The sequence below is a fragment of the Muscardinus avellanarius genome, assembly GCF_963383645.1.
Source record: "Muscardinus avellanarius genome assembly, chromosome: 11".
Taxonomy (NCBI): domain Eukaryota; kingdom Metazoa; phylum Chordata; class Mammalia; order Rodentia; family Gliridae; genus Muscardinus; species Muscardinus avellanarius.
The window spans coordinates 60,644,092-60,665,757 of record NC_137797.1 but is presented as its reverse complement, the minus strand read 5'-3'; positions in this window follow the sequence as shown (position 1 = coordinate 60,665,757).

Here is a 21,666-nt window from a genome sequence, read left to right as displayed (position 1 = left end):
AGTTTGCAGGTGTTTGTTTCTACATTATTGAAGTGATTGATTTTTATTTTACCGTTTGCTTTGTTTGGAAGTGCCTTGTAAAGGAGTTTGAAAGCATTCATTTTTATCTCTACAATTATTGTAAAGAATACAAATATGGTGCTCTCACAATAATCACTTTTATTAATGATTTTTTTGAATCTTGGAAATAAGCATGTCATTTGCATATCTATCTTTAGGATAATTTCCATTTACTAGCTAGTTGCTAATCAGCTAGTACTCATGGGAACTTGATATCAAAACAGAAAAAATAAGTCAACTGAAGTTTTATTATAACAATGGAGAAAACACAATGAAGGTTAAAATCATGTTGTAGCAATACTATAGTGTTTGGATTCACAGATCATATTGAAAATAATGTCTATCTCTTCCACTTAAGAAAATTTCACAGTCAAATAATCCACAAAAGTTTGCAGTTTTATCACTTCTCCTAATATGTACAGAAATGTATGAGTGTTTCATATTGCCCCCAAATATAATTTTGCTATTTTTTTTCAGCTCATGTGATGAAAAAGGAATTCCAGTTGAACTAAGATAATTCCTTTGTTTTTTCTAAATGTCACTTGCTCTTGAATGAGTCCCTTTTTCAAAGATTCATGAAACATTTGTGCTCCAGCCAAGGTCTGTACAATTTAAACACATCAACTTTAAGACAGTTGCTTATTAAAGTTCTTAGAGTGCATCAAAGGAAATCCAACTCTGAATGCACCATCTGGGACCAGATTCCAGTTTAGGCTGGTTCTCTACTTCTAGCATGAAATAATGCTCAGACTGAAGAAACTCTTCAAGATAAGAAGGTCTGATTTCTCTCACCTTAGATGAATGCATGCCAAACTGGCATCTGATACCCAAACTGACTTAAATCCCCAATATTTAAAAAACACAAATATCTAAATTGGCTTACATTGTCACATTTTGGGGGTCAAATGTGTCCATAATGTGAATCAATGAGGTCTCTGACCCAAAGTTGTAATTCTTTTTCTATTCAGTACAGCAGTAGTCCTGTGGGTTTGATCTCTTTCCTTCTTAAAGTGATTGGGCCAATTATCTTCCCCAACATAGTTCACTACAAGAGATTTCAAAAACCTTGAATCTCAGAATGAAGTAGTTATAAAATATAGTTTTTGTCTCCAAGATAACTTCTTATCTTCTTTTCAAAATTTTTCACATTCTATCTAAGATATTTTGATCCCCTTCAATCAAACTTTTGTCAAAAGAAAAGGCAGTATTTATTTCTATGAAGAGACATATAAATGGCATTATTTCAACTAGATTCCACTTTCCAAAATTTCAAAATACCTAAAAAATGGACAAAGATATTGTTTATAAATTGAAATTATTAGCATAAATTTTTGACTTTTGAAAATATCTTTTGTTCAGACAATCATATCTTTTATTGAATTAATAGAAAAAACAAAATTATTTGATTTTTAAAATTTATTGATGGTTATATTTTGGGGGTAAGCTAGCCAGCTTGTTTGCAAAACAACTAGAGAAATTTTCTTTAACTGAAAATTATCTATATTCCAAACTAGGAAGTAAAATTCTTTTTTATTAAACCATTATTAGGGACTGCATGATATTTGAGAAAAAAAATGTTTTTTTTGTTGAAAATAAATACATAAAATGCCTATGACTTAGAATTGTGATATCAGTAAGTAAATTGATATATTTTTATTCAATGAATAATATTTTGTTAAATTATTTTTTTCCTTTTTTTGCATTTTTTGTCTTGGATCAAGCTCATAGGTTCACTCCTGACATCGATGGTGATAATGTCTGATGCTTAGCACCCATGGAACAGCCACAGAGTATGAGTCCTGAGTGTGTCATGCACTGGAAGGATGTATCTCCAGGCATCGGGGCAATAAGCATACCCAGGCCTGGCATACATGCTCCCTCCCACCTCTTGAGATGCTGAGTGAAGCACAGGCATTGTGGCATTGTGGGGTAGTCTAGAGCTAGGGTCAGCAGCTCCTGTGAGTGCACATGCTCTAGGGCATGCTCTATGGGTCTGGCAAGCGGGCACTCTTTCTTTGGTAGTGGCTTTGGTGTCCTAGGCATTTGCATTAAAAAAGTGGCTATCAACCTGCCATGCAGTGAGCCTGGTGCTGGGGCCAGTATGTCTGGATCAGAGCCTGCCTTGTGGTGAGGCCAGTGCTGGTGCCTGCCAGGCTGGGGTTGGAGCCTGCCATAACGCAAGGCTGGTGCTAGGGCCTTCAAGGCCGGGATTGGAGCCTGTTGTGCAGTAAGGCTGGTGCCGGGGCCAGCGAGGCCGGGATAGGAGTCTGCCATAAGGCAAGGCTGGTGTCAGGGTAAGCGAGGCAGGATTCAGAGCCTGCCATGAGGTGAGGCTGGTGCTGGGGCCTGCCAGGCTGGGAATGGAGCCTGCCACTGGGGCCAGTGAGACTGGGATCGGAGTCTGCTATGCAGTGAGGCAAGTGCTGGGGCCAGTGACAGGCCGGTGCTGGGGCTAGTGAGGCCAGGATCGGAGTCTGCCATGGAGTGAGGCCGGTGCTGGGGCCAGAAAGGCCGGGATCAGAGCCTGCCATGCGGCAAGGCCAGTGCCAGGGCCAGTGAGGCCTGGATCAGAGCCTGCTGCCAGGGCCTTCGAGAGTGGAATTGGAGCCTGCAATGCAGCATCTACAGGGAAATATCACAGAAAATAAAAAATCAGGTGCTTTCCGCAATATGCAAAAACTAGGAAGAAATGGGTAATAGGAGGAAATCTAGTTGAAGAAAGTGCCTTATAGAGGAGCAATTAAGGTGACATTTCAGAGGGGACAGGAGGGAAGAAGATGGAATCTCTTTAAAGCACATGATGTACTTAAACAAATTTACCAAAGTCAATTACTAAAATAAGCATGGGATCGAGGGAGGGAGAGGGAATGGAATGGGGATTGGATAAAGGCTAATTGGGTGCTGTGGGCTTGTATGTCCTCACAAGTCTTGTATTCCATTGAGATATTTGACTACAATGCACCCATAAAAGTATATTTTTAAAAAAGTGGCTATGGAGTCAAGTCTAGAGTATGAGTATATGCAGGGCTAGTACTGCTCCAGAAAAAAAGGGTATAAATGGCTGCTGCAACCTTGGCTTTCTGGTGTGCATGAGGCAGGCACTTTTAAAATGGCCATGAAGTTAAAATCTGTTTAAACTGTGCACTTATGCTTAGTGACAGTGGTGTCAAATTCTAGGAATAGACTTCACTGCAACAGTGGCTCCCATGTCTGGGCCATTAGTGTGTGCAGTGAGGCCACAGAGTCAGATTGTAGACCATGAACATTTCCAGAGCAGCCAGAGTATCTCACTTCTTGGCACATGTGGTGTTGGGGTAGTGTTGGTCTGATGTGGGCAGCACAATGGTGTAGCATTTATAGCATTTATAACAGCTTCTTCCTTAGGTAGTATGTACATGTGTGTTTGTGTGTGTGAATGGAAGGATCAGATTTGTGTGTCTATTGGTGACCTAAGTGGAGAAAGTAGCTGTAGGCCTGGCCACTTGGTAGTAGGAAGGCATCCTCTATATTGATGATTCTGTGCACTCCTGCCCTGTATTGTCCCCAGATTTCCTGAGGTCTTAGGCGTGCCAGTCTCCTCACTGATCTTTTCCATGTTTTTATTCTCCATCTTTTGTTTTGCTGTAACTATAGCTTCTTAGTTGAAGGCTTGAGCCCTCTAAGGGTTACTTTTGTTTGTGGCTAGCATTCTACATTTTTATTATTTTATGGGAAAATTAAGATTACTCACTCTACTTTGCCATCTTGCCGACATCACAGTTGGATTTCTGTTAATGAGATTTTACTATTTGTGTCCTCACTCATGCTGTGTGAAGTCTGTTTTCACCTCTAGAAATTATACTTCAAGGTACTCTCCTCCATGAAAAGTTATCTAAGATCCTCATTTGGAATAAATGGCCCCTTATTTTAAAATGTAACACAGAGCACCTTTGTTGTAAAAATTGCTCAGTTGTTTTTATGTTATCAATACATATGTAAATCAAATGGGTTATCATAACCATGAGTTATGGCTTATTTTACCTTGAATCTCTCACTCAATCAATATATGCTCATACACTGCATAATAACATTTTAATCAACAATGGACCACATATATGATGGTGGTCCTGTAATATTATTATGAAGCTGAAAAAACTCCTGTCACCTATTGCTGTCTATTCATTGTAATGTTGTAGCACAATGCATTTATCACATTTGTGGTGATGTTGGAGTAAACAATTCTACTGGGTTGCCAGCTATATAAAAGCATAGCACATTCAATTGTGTACCATACATAGTATTCATTTTTGCCTCATTAATTTACCTTTGTATGATAGGAGAAAAAGGATGAGATATGGGAAGTGAAAGTAGTTATAATATCATTTAAATATAGTTTTTCTCCTTATTTTAATTTCTGGTAAAATTATTCTAAGGTATAAAACAATTGTCTTCTCATTTGAACACAATGTCAGGCCTGGGAAAATTCACTGTGACTATTTATGTCCTTTTATGTCATACTACAAAGAATGCTATTAAAAGCCTTATCATAATTTCAGTGTATTCTCTGAGATAATAATGAAGTATCTTCTTCATCTCTTAGCTTCTAGCACCAAACACACAAATGGGACATTTTGCACACTCAGTATATGCTTAGTGAATGGATGTAGAGGATTATTTAGATTTTAAGGCTGTAATCTGATACTGTAGGACTCATACTAAACCTTGATAAAAATTTCCATTACACATGACTTTAAAAAGCTTTAAATATGTTTAAAAATAACATCATAGATAAGCTTAATTTTCACTTTTGATGTTGACATGTATAAATAAAAGTTCACCCATAAGCATTTGAAAGGTTATTATAGTAATATTTAGTTTGACAGTGTTTGAGTCAAAATTATCATCTTTATTTTAGTAAATATTTCTCAGACAAACTTCAAAAGAACTTAGGCATGGGTTCTTGATAAACCTTTAAAAGTAAAAGTAACATCAGTTATGTAAACAAAAACAACCCAAAAAATAGAACCAGTTACTTCCTTAAGTGTTTATCTACCCAGATAGAATGTCATTAAAAATTCATGTTATTAAAATCATAAAGTTGATTATAATAACCAGCATTTACTTTGTAAATACTCATTTTCCTTTTCAATAGATTAGTAATGTATACTGTTTATTGGTACATTCTTTACTAATGTTAGATAATGGTTAGTTAGGCTATGATTTGAATCCAAATCTTTATATTTCTATAATTCCTGTGCTATTTATTGCTGCATAAAAACCAATTTATATTTAGTTACATAAAATATGTTCCATTTGACTTTTCCACATTTTCCAGTTTTGGATATTTCACATCATTTGCTATTCAAAGATGCCACACTTCCTGATCTCCATACCCTTCCTCAAATAATGTTTGGTACTTTTAGACATTCCAATTTCCAGGAAAAACTTAGCTTCTAAGAGCATCCTCTTCAGTTTGTAAGACTATCTAATTTTCTCAAGTAGATGTGAAATATTTCTTCTGAACATTCAGAATAAATTTTTATTCTTGTATGGCATAAGATAGGATAGATAATATCCTATTTTAATTATTTGCATTTCAACATCCCCTAACAAAATACAATCTTTGACAGTACAAGAATTATATGTTATTCATATTTGTATCCACTAGGGTATTTGGCACAATAGAATAATAACATACTGTATTTGTAGATACCTATGCAATTTATTAAAGATTTTCAAAGAAAATGTCCTATATATAAAGAGAAATTTTCTCAAAATTAGATTTTCTAAAGCCAAAATGAATTTCTTCTAAAATGGCTTGCATAGAGAATCCAATCATTACCTAAAGAATTGGAGTGATTAATGTCTAAGACCTCTCCCTTGATATTCTACAGCTTGATGATAGTGGTGATTTTGTGAAATAAGCAGAATTAACAGTTAAAGCATTTTTATACTGGAATATGAATACCCTAGACACCAAGATATAAGGTCATACTAAATGTCTAAATATTTATTACACTATTTATTAAGATTGTTCCATGATTGCTTTTGCCAATCATAGAGTAGTGGTTTTGAAATTATTGCCATGGGTTCAAGAACATTGTATGATGTGCAGGGAATGTATATGTAGGGGTTATATAGAAGAAGCTCCAGGCCCCACATTAGATAAGAAAAGTTTTGATTTATGGATTAAATATATAGGAATGCTTGGAAAGTGCTGCATTTGCTAATGAACAAAATAAAGGATGGAGATAGAAGAAAGAAAAAGAAATGCAGAGAAAGAGAAAAATAAGTAGTAGTAGGAGGAGGAGAGGGGAAATAAGAAAGGTGATTGAAGGATAAAAGGAAGAAAATAAAAGAAGAGAGAAAATGTGCTGATTTAATGAATTAAAAACAAGAGAAAGAAACTCTCAAGATTTCTTGAAAATGTGGACTGATAAATTGAAACTACTTTATATATATAGTTCAGGTAAACATACCAGAAAATTGGATAAAGATCATGTTTTATATATACACATTGAAATATAATTAGTCACTAAAAGGAATTATACTGTATCATCTGAAGCAAAACATATATCTTCTGGAGGTAAGTATATTAATTAAAGGAATCAGACACAGGAATACAAATGAAACATGACCTTTCTTATATATGGATCTTATATATAAATGTTAAAAAGAAAAGTTGAAGCTAGGCGTGGTGGCGCATGCTTGTAATCCCAGTTTTCAGGAGGCTGAGACCAGAGGATCGCGGTTTGTGGACAGCCTCAGCTACTTAGTGAAGCCCTCTGCAACTCAGTGAGACCCGGTTTCAAAATAAAGAATAAAAAAAAAAAAAGGCAGGGGGTGTAGCTCGGAGGTCGAAGCCCCTGGGTTCCATCCCCAGACAGCAAAAAAAAAAAAAAAAAAAAAAAAAAAAAAAAAAAAAAAAGAAGAAAGAAAAGAAAGAAAGAAAAAAAAAAGAAAAGTTGATTATAATATACAATACATATGGTCTACTAGAAGATGACAATAGTGTCTACTAGAAATTGGTGGGAGGACAAGAAATAAAACGAGGTTAAATAATGGTTACCAAAATATAATTAGATATAAGGAGTAAGTTCTAGGCTTCTAAAACTCAATTGGGATAATTATATATTTATCACTAGAAGAGAGGAAGTCAAAGCCTCCAAACACAAGAAGATGGAAATATTTATTACCTTAATTTGATCAATTTTACTTTATATAGATATTTTTTATATTATACTATATTACATAAATAAGTAAAAATGCATGTTAATAAAAAATTTTAAAAATTTAAAAAGGAAATTCTGATTTTATCATTACATACTGTATGAACTTGTGATAATACATCCCATAAAATTTTACAATGCTAGTTTTATTACTATATCTTTGTAATATAATGTGAAGTCAGAAATTGTGCTGCCTACTGCATGGTTTTTATTGCTAAGGATTGCTTTGGCTATTGTTGGGCTTTTATTTCTCCTTATGAAATTTAGAACTGATTTGTTCTAAGTCTTGGAAGAATGAAATTGGTATTTTGATAGGGATTGCATTGACTTTATAGATCACTTTTGGTAGAATGACCCATTTTGATAATATCTGTTCTGCCTAAAGAGGAGCATGGGAGATCTTTCCCTCTTCTAAGATCATATTTAATTTCTTTTTTAGCATCTTATCATTTTCACTGTAGAGGTCTTTTACATGCATAGTTAGGTTTATTCCTAGGTGTTTTTTTTTTTTTTTGAGGCTATTGTGAATATAATTATTTTTTTTATTTCTTTTCCATTGATTCATAGCTGGCATATAATAAAGATACTTTTTAAGGATTGATTTTGTATACTTATATTTTTCTAAATTTCTTACTCATCTCTAGAAGTGTTTTGGTTGATTTTTTGGCTTTCTAAATATGGAATCATGTCTTCCTCATATATAGATAACTTCAGTTCTTTTTCTTTTTGAATTCCTTTGATAACTACTTGCTTTATATTCCTGTCAAAAGTCTCAAGTTTATTAAAAAGGTTCGTTGACATAGGATACCTTGTGTTCCTGCTTTTAAAGGGAATTCTCACAGTTTTTCTCATTCAATATTATATTAGCTTTGGGTTTATTGGATATTGTGTTAATAATGTTGAAGCAACGTTCTTCTATCCCAATTTTCTGCAGTGTTTTTAACATGAATGGGTATTGGATTTTGTCAAATGCTTCTTTAGCATCTATTGAGATGATCATGTGATTTTTGTCCTTAATTCTATTTGTGTGATAAATGGCATATATTGATACATCCCAGGAATGAAATCAACTTGGTCATGGTGTAAAATTTTCTTGATATAATTTTGAATGTGTATCACTAATATTTTATTTGAAATTTTTGTATCCATATCATTAACAATATTTGTCTGTAATTTCTTTACTTAAGGGATCTTAATTTAGTTTTGATATGAAGGTGATCCTGTTTAAAGAAGGAGTTAGAAAAGATTACTTCTATTTCTATTTCACAAAATAATTTGATATGTTTGGTTTGGTTTTTCTGTAAAAGTTTTGTAGAAGTCAGCTGGGAATATTTCTAGACTTGGTTTTTTTTTTTAATGGAGTTTTTTTTATTACTGACTCTATCAACTTGTTTGCTAATGATCTTCTAAGGTTTATATATCCTGATGATCCAGTGTATGTAGGCTGTTTGTGTATGGATATCTGCCTATTTCTTCTATGATTTCCAGAGTATTAGAGTATAAATTTTTGAAATAGCTTCTGATGATCCTCTGGATTTCCCTACTTTTTATATTTTTTCTCTTTTTGTATTCTAATTTTAATAACATAGGTTGATTCTCTCTTGCTTTTGATTAGGCTGGCCAAGGGTTTATCAATCTTAATATTTTCAAAGAAAGCTTTTTGTTTTGTTGATCCTTTGTAATTTTTTGTTCTCTATTTCATTGATTTCTGCTGTGATTTTAATTACATCCTACCTTTAACTGGCTTTGGGGTTAGTCCATTTCTGTTTATTGAGGTCTTTGAGATGTGTCATTAGGATTATATGGTCACTTTCTGTATTTCTTTTGTAGACATTCAGGGCTATAAATGTTCCTCTTAAAGCACCTTCAGAGTTTTTATATATAGAGAGATTTTGGTGTGTTTTGTCTCTATTTTCTTTTAATTCAAAATATGTTATTTTTCTTCTTATTTGTTTATGTTACAGCCCTATTCAAAAGTGTGTCATTCAGTTTCCATTCATTTTTATTATTTCTTTTGGTTTTATTTTTGATTTCTACTTTCATTCCACTATGATCTGAAAAAAAATTTAAGAAATTTTCTTCTCTTTTGAAATAAATCTAATATACAAAGTTTTGAGTTAAAATAGCAATAACAATTAAATTTTATTATTATTATTATTATTATTATTTTTTTTTTTGTGTGTGTGTGTGTGTGTGGTACTGGGGTTCCTGGAAGCCCTTCTACCTCAGGGCTATACTCCCAGACCTATTTTATATTTTTGAAACAGGGTCTCTTACGCCAGTGCTGCTGGCTTCGAACCTGTGAGATCCTCCTGTCTCCGCCTCCCAAGCGCAGGGATTACAAGCGTGCGCCACCACACCCGGCAAATTATATTAATTTTTTGAAATTTTCCTGCAATTGGTTTGTAGCCTGGAATGTGATCTATTTGAGAGAAGGTTCTATGAGCATCTGAAAAGAATATGTATTCAGTTGCTTTTGGTTGAAATATTCTCTATATGTCTGTTAGGTTCATTTGGTTTGTAGTGTTCTTTAGGTCTAAAGTGTCTAGTTATTTTTTGTAAGGAAGATCTATCTAGTGATGTGATTGGTATGTTAAGTCTCCCGCAATTATTGTATTTGGGACTATATTAGATTTAATGCCACAAAAGATTGTTTTATAAAAATGGGTATGCTTCAATTTATAAGTATTTATTATTATTATTATTACATTGTCTTGTTGAATTGTTCCTTTTATTAGTAAATAGTGACTTGCTTTGCTTCTTCTGCTATGTTTTAGTTTAAAGTCTGTATTTTCAGATAGGACTGCTACCTCTTCTTGGTTTTGGTCTTTATTTCTATGTTATATCCCTTTTTATCCTTTCACCTTTAGCCTATGAAAATCTTTACTTGTAAAGTTTTTCATAAAAACAGTGTCTTGACAAGTACAAGTCTTGACAAGAGAAAAAAAAAGAAAAACAGCATAAATTTGAACAGACAACCAAGAATTGAAAGGTGGTGGAAACAAGGCTAGAATGCAGAAGAGAGAGCAGAAAAGTACCCTGCCCATTCCAACAGATATGGCAACAGGTGCCATGGCAGCACCATCTTGCCTCAGTGAACGAGAACTGAAAGAGACACCCAGCAAAAATGCCAACCACTTGAAATTTAAAAAGTAAGTAGCTGCATCTCATCAGAATTGTAAATTATTGAGAGGGGAAGGGGAAGATGGAGACCTAAAGCAGCAGCATTTATGAACACTGCCAACATTAGGTCACCATTGTCCCCAAAACAGAGCACTACAAAACCAGAAAATACATTTAGTAGAAGAAAAGAAATACAGAGACTGAAAGGGAGAAAAAGAGAGAGAGAGAGAGAGAGAATAAAAGTGAAAAACAGCCCTGCCAGTCACACAGACAGCAGGGTGCCGCCAGGACTCAGCTTTCCTTTACAGCACAGAATGCCAGAAACAAGGATTTAAAGAGAGAGATGGTGAACCCACCAGCTGCTAGTCAGCTTGTGCATAGACCTTCTACAAATTCCAAGGAGCTAAACAAGCCACAGAGGGAACCTGAGAAGAGTTTAGCACCAACCACTCTCTCAGTGCAGAAGTGACATCATCATTGCCATGAAGGAGCTCCACAGAGGACAGCCCAGCCTTACACACCGCCCCCCAGAACCCCAGCCAGGCACCTCCTACAGTGTAAGTGATTTGCATCTCAAAAGGGATTGCTCAGAACCTTGCCCCAAGAGACTTGGCAGCTCAGGTCTGTGACTTCCAGATGCAGCCTAGAGAAAGTGAGAGAGGAGGCTGCTGTTGGACATACCAGAAGCCCTGACAGACTCAGACTTTGATCAGCAGAAAAGGGGGGAAGAAAAATCTAGCTTAACCCATTTAATAGAAGCTCAGGGACCAACACAGACCTCTCAGGTCTTGCAGGAAGCACGATCACAGCAGCACTAGCTGCAGATTTCAGATTCTCCAACAGTGAGTTTGGTCTCAGAAGCAAGCGTCACCAGAAGTGGCAGAGTGATATCTAGTATCCAAACTGGTGGAAAGTGTGAGAGCGACCTGTTCATAGTACATAAAACAGCCCAAACAGTATCAGCCATCAACATAACCTGAGAAAATTTCAGAAAACCAAACCCACAACAGGAAGGGGACAGGTGGTACTTCGTTTCTGCACAGAGACTGCAGCAGATCTATCTGCTAAATAGACATTTAATTGTAGACCTGCATTAAACTGTAGTGGAGGTCTTTTCTTTTTTTTTTTTTCTTTTTTTTTCTTTGTTTTGCTCTTGTATTGGTTTTGGGTTTTTTGTTGTTTGTGTTTTTATTGTTTGTTTGATCTATTTTATTGTATATGAGTGTGTATACCTGGATGGTTTTATTGTTGTTTTGATTTTGGTCTGTTTTTTATTTTTAACCTACTCCCAAACCCTCTCCCAAGATTCTTACTTTGTAAAAGCCAATCATCCTCCTACTGTCCCTTTCCTATCTTCCTAATGCTTTCTATCCCTCCCATCTTGTATAAAACCCACTTTATAGCATTATATCACAAATCCTACATTGATTACCAAAATACTACTTCACCCTTACTACCTCTAATCCCTAGCATATTCGGCCCTATGAAACACTTACCTTCATTTTATTCGACTCTATCTGATATTGTACCCTATTCTTACATTCACTCCTGCACTTCCCTCCTTTCTCAGTCTTCACTATTGAATACAATACAAGCTCCCCTTAGATATACTAGCAGACATCTAGAAACTGAGAGAAGTCTACCAAAAGCAACAAAGGCAAACATCTGAAATCCTGAAAAGGAGGAACAACAAAGAAGCAATGAGCTCCCACAACTCCACATTTGCAGAACCTGAAAACACAGAACTGCAGAGATTTCCAGAAGGTCAAATCAGTAATGTAACTGTAGAATTCATACAGAAATTCTGAAAAGAATTTAGATAGAGTCTGAAAGAAATAAAATATGCAATAATTGAAGTAAAGGCATCTATCAAACAATAAACAATTGCTTAGACCACATGGAGAGTAGAATCTCACTACTAGAAGATGATAACTCAAAAAATGAACGAATAGTTCATAACAGAAAAAAACAATTTGACAGCAGTAATTAAACATTGAAGAAATTTGGGCCCACTTACAAAGATCCAACTTAAGAATTATTGGCATAGAGAAGGAAAGGAAGATGACACCAAAGGGCTCAATAATCTTTTCAAAGAAGTAATAACAGAAAATTTTCTGAACATTGAGCAAGAGATTAATACATGGGTACAGGAAATTTATAGAACCCCTTTAAACAAGATCAGAGAAAAGACTCTGCATGCCATATAATAGTAAAAATGACTAATGCAGAAATCAAAGAGAAAATCTTAAAGGCAACAAAAACAAAAGATAGAGTAACATTCAGAGGAAAGCCAATCAGAATCACCCCAGACTTCACAAACCAAGTCATGAAAACCAGAAGGGCCTGGAGTAGCATATTCCAAACCCTGCAAGAAAACAAGTTGCAGCCAAAAATTTCTTACCCGGCAAAACTATCTCTCAAACTAATGGGGAAGTAAAATTCTTTCATGACAAACAGAAGCTCAAGGAATTTATGTCTTCAAAACCAGCACTAGAGAAAATACTCAAAGAGATTAACTACAGAGAAGAAACAAGAAACACACGACAGAAACAAAGAAACAAGAATTTCTATACAACAGACAAGTAAGAAGAGAAGAACAAACAGATTTCAAACAGAAATAAAATCTCAACATATCAGGAATTAAAAACCATCTCACAATAATTACACTGAATGTAAATGGTCTCAACTCCCCAATAAAAAGACATAGAGTTGCAAAATGGATTAAAAACCAGAATCCTTCTATATGCTGCTTGCAAGAAACACACCTTACAAGTGAATACAGCAACAAACTCAAGGTAAAGGGCTGGAGCAGGATAATTCATGCTAATGAAACTATAAGATAAGCAGGAGTTATAACTATGATATCAGATGAGATAGACTTCAAACCCAAGCTCATCAGAAGAGACAAAGATGGTCACTTTTTACTGGTAAGAGGACTACTACAACTTGAGGAAATAATGATCATCAACATTTATGCCCCCAAAATAGGTGCAGCTGCTTTCATAAAACAAACTCTTTGTGACATCAAGCCACATATAAACCCCAATACAAAAATATTGGGAGATTTCAACAAACTTCTCAATGCCATTAGATCAATCTTCTAGACAAAAGGTCAGTAAAGACACCTCAGACCTAAAGAACACCATTAATCAAATGGACCAATTGGACACATACAGAATACTTCACCCAACCACAGCAGAGTTCACATTTTTCTCAGCAGCTCATGGAACCTTCTCCAAAATAGATCACATCCTGGGCCACAAAGAAAGCACCAACCATTTCAAAAAAATGTGACATACTTCCCTGTGTCTTTTCAGACCACAATGGAATGGAACTAGAAATCAACTATAAGAAGACTCAGAGAAACCACATGAACATGTGGAGACTAAACACCACACTTCTTAATAAAGAATGGGTCATAGAAGAAGTAAAGGGTGAAGTTATAAAATTCCTAAAAACAAATGAAAATGGAGATACAACTTATCAAAACCTCTGGGACACATTGAAGGCAGTATTAAGAGGGAAATTTATAGCACTGAGTGCTCACATAAAAAGACAGAAAATTACCAAACAAATAACTTAATGACACACGTCAAAGACCTTGAAAAACAGGAAAAATCTAACCCCAAAGCCAGTAGAAGACAGAAAATTGTTCAAATCAGGGGAGAAATTAATGAAATAGAGAATAAAAAAAATGGTACAGAAAATCAACAAAACCAAAAGCTGATTTCTTGAAAAAATCAACAAGATAGATAAACAACTAGCCAATCTAACTAAAAAAAGAGAATCAACCCAAATTTTGAAGATAAGAGATTATAAAAGAAAAATAAAAATGGACAGTGCAGAAATCCAGAGGATAGTCAGAAATTAATTTGAAAAACTATACTCCCACGAAATGGAAAATCTGGAGAAAATTGACAACTTCTTAGATAAATTCACCCTTTCTAAACTAAGTTGAGAAGACAGAAAACTTAAACCAACCAATAGCAATAAAAGAGATTGAAATACCAATAAAGACCTTACCCTCAAAGAAAAGTCCAGGACCAGATAGCTTCTCAAGTGAATTTTATAAAACTTTTATAGAAGAGCTAATGCCTATATTCCTCAATCTATTTAATTAAATAAAGAGAAATGGAACTCTCCCAAATAAATTCTACGAAGCCAACATCACACTAAAACCAAAACCAAGTAAAGATAGGTCAAGGAAAGAAAACTATAGGCCTATATCTCTGATGAACTTTGATGCAAAACTGCTAAACAAAATACTAACACCACGCATTCCAAACCACATAAAGAAAATAATACACCATGACAAGGTAGGCTTCATTCCAGGGATGCAAGGCTGGTTAAATATACAAAAATCAATACATGTAATTCATCATATAAACAGAATCAAAGATTAAAATCACATTATCATTTCAATAGATGCTGAAAAAATCTTTGATAAAATCCAATATCCATTCATGACTACAGCACTGCAGAGAATTGGAATAGAAGGAATATACCTCAACATAATAAAGGCAATATACAATAAACCCACAGCCAACATCATATTAAATGGGGAAATCTTTAAGAATTCCCCCTAAAAACAGGAACAAGACAAGGATGCCCATTATCACTACTTCTCTTCAATATAGTACTCGAGACCCTAGCCAAAACAATAAGGCAAACTATTTGCAGATGACATGATATTATACCTAGAAGATACAACAATCTCTTAAGCGTGGGGATTACAAGCATACACCACCACGGCCAGCTATCTTTGAATTTTAGACACCTTGCTTTTAGGTACACAAATTTTTAGGAATATCTACTTGAAGATTAACTTCATTATTATTATAAATGCAGTACAGATAATTCCCTTTTTCCCAAACTCACATTTTCTAGAATGTTGTTTTAATGTTACCATTATATCTTTATGCATTACTTTACTTTTATTATATCTGATTCTTTGTTTTAAAAGTAAGTTTTAAGACATAGAATTGTCTCTTTTGTCCATTGTGACAAAAAGTGCTTTGTACTTTGTGCATTTAAGCAATACGTATCCTCACTCTTACTTTTTTCTCTGATTTTAATGGATCATTATTTTTAATGTTTTAAATTTCTTATTGGTGCATTATATTGATACATCATATTGGGGTAAAAAAACTTGTGTGTACACATCACTGTACACATCACTGATTTAACCCCTACCCAATTCTCACTCCATTCCCTCCCCTTCCCGCCTTCCCTTGCTTGGCTTAGTAGTTGACTGCGATATGTTTAAGTACATTTTGTGTTTTAGAGATTTTCCTCTTCCCCCCTCCTTTCTCCTCATTTAGGTTGTCTTGTTTGCTCCTCTATAGGATTTTCTTTTTCATCTATAGTTCTTCCTATGACCCATTTCTCCCTAGCTCTCACATATTAGGGAAAGCATCTGATTTCTTATTTTTGTGACTGACTAATCTCACTTAGCATAATGTCCTCCAGTTCCATCAATTTCCCTGAAAATGATGTAATTGAGTTTTTTTAATGGCTGAGTAAAATTGCATTGTGTACATATCCCACAGTCTTGTAATCCATTCATCTGTTGATGGACATCTTGGCTGCTTCCATAGTTTGGCTATGGTGAATTGTGCAGCTATGAACATAGATACACATGCATTAGTTTGGTAGTTTGGTTTCCCATCTTTTGGGTAGATACGCAGAAGTGGTATTGCTGGATCAAATGGTAGATTTGTTCCCATTTTTCTGAGGATTCTCCAATCTGTTTTCCAAATTTGTAATCCCACCAATAAATAATGTTTTAGAGTTCCCACTTCTCCACATCCTCACAGCATCTGTTGTTGTTTGTGTTTTGAATGATTGCCATTCTAGTTGGAGTTAGGTGAAAACTCAGGGTACTTTTGATTTGCATCTCTCTGATTGCCAGTGATGTTGAGCATTTTTTCATGCATTTATTGGCCATTTAAATTTCTTCTTTTGTGCCGGGTGTGGTGGTGCACGCTTGTAATTCCCGTTCTTGGGAGGTGGAGACAGGAGGATCGCGCTGGTTTGAAGCCAGCCACACTGGCTTAAGAGAACCTGTTTCCAAATAAAAAAGTGAAAAAATAGGTCTGGACTGGAAGTGTAGCCCGTGGGAGTGTATTCCAGAGGTAGAAGGGCTTCCAGGAACCCCAGTACCACCAAAAAATATAAAAATAAATAAATAATAAATAATAAATAAATAAATAAAATAAAATAAAATAATAAATTTCTTCTTTTGTGAAGTGTCTATTTAGTTCATTTGCCCATTTTGTTATTGGATACTTTGTGTTTTTAGTGTTGAGTTTCTTGAGTTCTCTGTATATTCTAGATATTAGTCCTCTATCAGTGGTGTAGGTGCCAAAAATCTCCCATTCTGTTGGCTCTCGATTGAGATTCTTGATAGTTTCCTTTGCTGAACAAAATCTCTTCAGTTTTATGCAATCCCACGTATTGATTCTCCTTTTAATTTGTTGTGCCTTTGGGGTCTTGTTGAGAATGTGTTTATCTGTTCCTATGTGTTGCAGTGTTGGACCTGTGCCCTCTTCAAGGAGCTTCAAGGTCTCTGGTTTGATTTCCAAGTCTTTGATCCATCTTGAATTGACTCTTGTGCATGGTAAAAAAGTGGGATTAATTTTCAATTTTCTGCATACCTTTAACGAGTTTTGCTAACACCACTTGTTGAACAGGCTATCTTTTCTCCAGTGTATGTTTTTGGTCCCTTTGTCAAAAATCAATTGGCTGAAAGTGTGTGAATTTGTTTTTGGGTCTTCTATTCTGCTCCATTGGTCTATGTATCTGTTTTTTTTGTTGTCATTGTTTTGTTTTGTTTTTTGTTTTGTTTTTGTTTGTTTGTTTTTTGTTTTGCCAGTACCATGCTGCTTTTATTACAATGGCTTTGTAGTATAGTTTAACATCAGGTATTGTGATTCCTCCTGGATGGTTTTTGTTGCTGAGAACTACCTTGGCTATTCTGAGCTTTTTGTTATTCCAGATAAATTTAAGGACTGATTTTTCTATGTCTGTGAGGAATGATCTTGGTAGTTTAATGGGCATTGCATTAAATCTGTAGATCACTTGTGGAAGGATGGCCATTTTAATGATATTTATTCTGCCAATCCATGAACATGGAAGTTCCTTCCATCTTCTAAGATCTTCTTTGATTTCTTTTTACAATGTTTTATAATTTTCTTTGTGGAGATCTTTTACCTCCTTGGTCAAGTTTATTCCTAAGTATTTTTTTTTTTTGTGGGAGATCCTGAGTGGAAGTGTTTTCTGAATTTTTCAGTGGATTTATGGTTGGTGTACAGGAAAGCTTCTGATTTTTTACATTGATTTTGTATCCAAATACCTTGCTGAATTTGTTGATCAGTTCCATAAGCTTTCTGGTTGAATTTGATGGGTTTTCTAAATATAGTAAGATGTCATCTGAAAATATTAAAAGTTTGAGTTCTTCCTTTCCTATATGTACTCCTCTGATTTCCTTCTCTTGCCTTATTGTTCTGGCTAGAGTCTCTAGTTCTATATTGAAGAGAAGTAGTAATAATGGACATTCTTGTCTCATTCCTGTTTTTAGGGGGAATTCTTGAAGTTTTTCCCCATTTAACATGATGTTGGCGGTGGGCTTATTGTAGATTGCATTAATAATGTTGATATATGTTTCTTCTATTCCAATCTCTGCAGTGTTTTTATCATAAATGGATGTTGAATTTTATCAAATGCTTTTTCAGCATCTATTAAAATGCTCATGTGATTTTTTTGTCCTTGATTTTGTTTATATGGTGAATTACATGGATTCATTTTTGTATGTTGAACCAGCCTTGCATCCCTGGGATGAACCCTACCTGGTCATGGTGTATGATTTTCTTGATGTGGTTTTGAATGCATGTTGCTAGTATTTTGTTTAATAGTTTTGCATCCAAGTTCATCAGAGATATAGGCCTGTAGTTTTACTTCCTTGAACTCTCTTTATTCAGTGCGGGTATTTGTGTGATGTTGGCTTTATAGAATTTATTTGGGAGAGTCCTGGTTTTTTTCTATTTCGTGAAATAGTTTGAGGAGTATGGGGGTTAGCTCTCCTATAAAGTTTTATAGAATTCACTTGGGAAACCATCTGGTCCTGGGCTTTTCTTTGATGGTAAGCTCTTTATTACTGTTTCAATCACTTTGATTGTTATTGGTTTGTTTAAGAGTTCTATATCTTCTTGAGTCAATTTAGGAAGGTTGTATTTATCTAGGAAGTTGTTGATTTCTTCCAGATTTTCCATTTTGTTGGAGTATAGTTTTTCAAAGTAGTTTCTGATAATCCTCTGGATTTCTACGCTGTCAGTAGTAATGACTCCTTTTTCTTCCCTTATCTTCATAATTTGGGTTGATTCTCTATCTTTTTTTTTTTTAGTTAGGTTGGCTAGTGTCTTATCTATCTTGTTAATTTTTTCAAGAAACCAGCTTTTGGTTTTGCTGATTTTCTGTATTTTTTTTATTCTCTATTTTGTTCATTTCTGCTCTAATTTTAATAATTTTCTGTCTTGTACTGGCTTTGGGGTTTGATTGTTCCTGCTTTTCTAGGGCTTTGAGGTGTGTCGTTAAGTTATTTATGTGAAGATTTTCTGTTTTTCTTTTGTGAACACTCAGTGCTATAAATTTTTCTCTTAATACTGCCTTCAAAGTGTCCCAGAGGTTTCGATATGTTGTATCTTTATTTTCATTTGTTTCTAGAAATTTTTTATTTCACATCATACATCTTCTATGATGCATTCTTCATTCAGAAGTGTGGGGTTCAGTCTCTACATGTTTATGTTGTTTCTCTTGGTCTTCTTATAGTTGATTTCTCGTTTCATTCCATTATGGTCTTAAATGACACAGGGAAGTATGCAGCATTTTTTGAATTTTCTAGTGCTCATTTTGTGTCCCAGGGTGTGATCTATTTTGGAGAAGGTTCTGTGAGCAGCTGAGAAAAATGTAAACTCCGCTGTAGTTGGTTGAAATATTCTATATGTGTCCAACAGGTCCATTTTGTTAATGGTGTTCTTTAGTTCTGAGGCATCTTACTGACCCTTTGTCTGGAAGATCGGTCTAGCGTTGTGAGGGTGTGTTGAAGTCTCCCAGTATTATTGTATTGGGATTTATGTGTGACTTCATGTCACAAAGTGTTTGATTTATGAAAGTAGCTGCACCTATGTTTGGGGCACAGATGTTAATTATTGTTATTTCCTCTTGCTGGATTATTCCTTTTACCAGTAAAATATGATCTTCTTTGTTTCTTCTAATAAGTGGGTTTGAAGTCTAACATGACTGATATCATATTTGATACTCCTGCTTGTCTTTGAGTTTTCTTAGCATGGATTACCTTGCTCCAACTCTTTACCATGAGTTTGTTCCTATCTTTACTTGTAAAGTGTGTTTTTTGTAAGCAGCAGATGGATGGATTCTGATTTTTAATCCATTTGCCACTTTATGTCTTTTTTTGGGGGAAGTTGAGGCTGTTTAAATTCAGTGTGATTATAGAGAGATACTTTTTAATTCCTAACATGTTAAGATTTTATTTCTGTTGGAGATACTGTTTATTCCTCTTTGCTTAGTTGTCTGCTGGATGGGGAATCTTGTTTCTTTGGTTCTGGCATGTATTACATATTTATTCTTTGCAGTTAATCTCCTTGAGTATTTTCTCTGGCGCTGCTTTTGAAGACATAAATTCCTTCAGTTTCTGCTTGTCACGGAAGCCTCTTATTTCCCCATCTAATTTGATAGATAGTTTTGCTGGGTAGAAAATTTTTGTCTAGAAGTTGATTTCTTTCAGAGTTTGGAATATGTTACTCCACGCCCTTTTGGCTTTCATGACTTGGTTTGGGAAGTCTGGAGTGATTCTAATTGGTTTGCTTCTGAATTTTACTTGGCCTTTTGTTTTTGTTCCCTTTAATATTCTCCCCTTGGTCTCTACATTAATCATTTTGACAATTATGTGGCATGGGGATCCTCTTCTCTGATCCTGTCTAAAGGGTGTTCTATAAGTTTCCTGGACCTGTCTATTGACCTCTTGCTCTATGTTTGGAAAATTTTCTGCTATCACTTTCTTGAAGAGATTATTGATTCCTTTGGTTTCACCTTCTTTTCCCTCCTTTATTCCAATTATTCTTAGGTTAGCTCTCTTAAAATGGGCCCATATTTCTTCAATATCAAATTCCTGCTACTGGATTTTTTTTTCTAAATTAGAGACTATGCTTTCATTTTTGGAGTGATTATCTTCCAAGAGTGAAATTCTATTCTCCATGTGGTGTAATTGGTTGTTTATACTTTGAATTGAGGCCTTTACTTCAATGATTGCATTCTTTATCTCTTTTTTACTCTCTCTGAATTCTTTTAGAAAGTCCTCTATCATTTCTACAGTTATTTTCCTGATTTGATCTTCTAGAGATCTCTGAATTTCTGTTTTATCAGGTTCTGATGTTGCGGGGTTGTGGGCATTCATTGCTCCATTGCTATTCCTCTTTCTCATGATTTTGGAAGTTTGTGCCTTCTCTGCGTTCTTCCCTGGGTCACTACGACTTCACTTAAGGTGCTCTGGATCTCGAGTCTGTGGTATCTCAGTCACCACTACTCCTTTACTGGGTTGTATCGCAAAGTCTCATATCCAGGGAGTTCATTGAGGCTGCATTAGACCATGGGGGCGCCAGGCTGAGCTTTCTCCCATGGGGTGCTGCAACTATGGTATGATATCTCTGCTGCTGCCACTCCCCCACTGGGTTGGACTACAAAATTCTACAACCCAGGGAGACTATCTGCGCAAGTCCCTGGGAGTGCAGTACTGGGATTTCTCCTCTAGTGGCCACAATTTGACTCACAGTTGTTGAGTGTGCTGATGGAGCTGTATTGGACTTGGTGAACTCACTGCTGCTGCCACTGGCAATATGGTGCCACTGCCACGCCCTCGGCCATGAGTCTGGTGTATTTCTTGTCTGGTTTTGAGCTCTGCTCTGAGTCCCTGCAGGGTGTTCTGAGTCCGGACCCTGGGAGCTTTAGACACTACTTGCGCTGAAAAAACTGCTAAATACTGCCCAACTGTTCTTCAGCTGCTCACCTCAGCTCACTGTCTACCCCTCCTCTCTGGAGCCAGGTGGCTTTTTGATTGTGCTGGTCTGAGCCGTCTGGTGAATTCGTCGCTGCCGCTGACAGTAAGGCACTGTTGCCACGTCATCCGCTGTAAGGCCAGTGTATCTCCTCTCTGGTTTTGAGCTCAGTTCTGAGTCCCCCTCCTCTCTGGAGCCTGGTGCTG